This window comes from Macrobrachium nipponense, chromosome 7, assembly GCF_015104395.2.
Source record: "Macrobrachium nipponense isolate FS-2020 chromosome 7, ASM1510439v2, whole genome shotgun sequence".
In the NCBI taxonomy this organism is placed as follows: domain Eukaryota; kingdom Metazoa; phylum Arthropoda; class Malacostraca; order Decapoda; family Palaemonidae; genus Macrobrachium; species Macrobrachium nipponense.
Genome location: NC_061109.1, coordinates 36,138,341 through 36,140,706, shown reverse-complemented (window position 1 = coordinate 36,140,706; position 2,366 = coordinate 36,138,341). Strand labels below are relative to the sequence as shown.

At 34.4% G+C, this 2,366-nt stretch overlaps 1 long non-coding RNA gene across 1 annotated transcript in view; it reads left to right on the top strand.

Annotated features, from left to right (window-relative positions):
- Positions 1-559: 559 nt before the first annotated feature.
- LOC135217041 (uncharacterized) overlaps positions 560-2,366 on the top strand; it is a 5,366-nt gene continuing 3,559 nt past the window's right edge. The window contains exon 1 of the long non-coding RNA XR_010315013.1: positions 560-846. This is a non-coding gene — a long non-coding RNA (uncharacterized LOC135217041). The remainder of the gene's footprint in view (positions 847-2,366) is intronic.

The following is a 2,366-nucleotide window of genomic DNA, read 5'->3' as shown; positions in this document are numbered from 1 at the left end:
GGGAATTACAATATCAGTTTTTAGCAACAGCCGGTTATACTAACTGCAGTTTCAGTTCTTAAGCAAAAAAAAAAAAAAAAAAAAAAAAAAAAAAAAAAAGGACAAAGATATCCGGACTTTAAAACATCTTCAAAAAAAATCTGTACTAAACTTACCATAAAACACAGCATAGACCAAAAGCTTCCATTTTTAAATGTACTAGTAAACAGCGAAACAAACAAATATAGCACACTGGTATATACCAAGGCTATTAATATCGGACACTGCCTGAGCGAAACTTCGACAGGAGAGGTAGTACTTTACTTCAAGTTGTAATGTATCCTTGCATAAATATTCCTCATTTACGGACGAGGAAATGAGTTTTGTATGAAACGAAGAAATAGGGTTTTGTTATATTTGTATTTAGTTAGGAAAAGCGTTGTGTTTGGTCGTTTCATGTATTAGTTTGTAAGTACGAGTGTAGTAGTTTTTAATTACCGGTCGTTGGTTGTTTAGCTGTTCGGTTAGCGATGGTCAGTCAGTCAGTGTAGAGTCTGGACACAGCGTTGACAGAGTCAAGCCGTGTTAGCTCAAGCAAGCGGTCATATGGACAAGATCTACTCCAACAATCTTCGAGAAGTCATCGGGATTTGCGTATCGTGATCACTTAAGTATTCCTATCTTTAAGTGCATTTTGGGAAATTCCTGTTGAGGATATGCATACCTAATAATAGGGAAGTGTTTCCTCTAATGTTCTTTGGATGAGAATAGCGCAAGGGAGACCGTGCGATTGCCAGATCTTAAACCATCTAGGTTGGGGTAGAGAACTCGTCATTCACAATAACGAATCCATCATCCACAATTACAGTGAGTTCATATTTTCGTACTCATTGATATATATAACACAATGTCATATCTTGAATATCGATTAAAATAAGTATAGGTGTCGTAGCGTAGAACTTATAGGATACAATTTAGTTATTCACATTTCAGTTCACAATAGGCTATACGATCCCTTCTGATTTGAAATGTTCTACTTATTACTAAGTGAGTAGTAATAAACCAACACGATGAGGAGACAGGAGATCAGATGACAATATACTACCAAAATAACTCAACAACGAATGTAACAACAACAGCAATATCATTAAGATCATTAAAAAGAACGTCCAGCCACGAGCCCCCTGTACCGACTAACATACGGGTGTATTGCAAACTAAACCTGTTTTCATCACTTGTAAAGAGATGAAGCACATGAACACCCACACCTAATGAGATGACCCCTAATGTAGTTTATGAACTCTTCTGTCTCGAGGAAGAATGCAGTCTTTCCAAAAAAAAAAACTACACGGGAAGAACAACTACATCTCTCGGACGAAGATTACTGGCCCATGAAAACACCGGAGCCATCTTCCACCATCAGTACACAGAAAAACTCGACAAGAAACCATGATTGCAAGACTTGCTATCGGGACGTACTAATAACATAAGCAGTTTTTTTTATAGCTACAAGCAAACCAAGTTTAAATACACATGAAACTGAAGTTGATCGTTCTTTACCATCCGCTTAAACAACGCCGAATGGAGCCACGCGGGAAGAAATCAATAATTTTATTAGGAATACTAGATATAGAAGCAGAATGTGTAACGAACACTGTAACATAGTTTTAACATGTATCAAAGTATTATGTAAACATTTCGTATTTACATAAATAGAGCAGAGGAAGTCTGCATTAATTTTGCTTGAGAAAAGCCCGAAATAAGAGAAACGAACCGTAGCAATAAATGGAAAACACACCACGAGTCTGCAAACTTGTCCAGAACTTTGAAGTAGTGAAAGCATAAGTAAGGAAATATGAAAAATTCTGCATTAATAAAATTAATGCCACAAATGCAATTGCCTACAACAAATATTGTGAAAAAGAGAAATTCTGACAACGCGCACACATACATTCTATGCGCATTAAACGTATCATGAACAGTGCTAGTCAGCATTCTTCTTCTACGTGTAAAAAAGATAAAAATTGGCTGTGTTCAAATTTATCCTGTAGAAAATTAGAAAAATTATTAAAAAAAAAGAAAAAAAAAAAAAAAAAATATATATATATATATATATATATATAATATATATATATATATTTATTATATATTTATATATATATATATATATATATATATATATATATATATATATATATATATATATATATATATATATATTATATATATTTGTATCCGACAATTCCTGTACTCCAACCTGCCCGATCACACGGTCCTCTGATGCGAAATATGACAAAGATAAATGAAGAAGATCACCTGCAACCAAACGGAAAATTGCGTTTTTCCGGGCGGTGTCAACCGCCCGTCAAGAAGAGAGCCTCACAAGA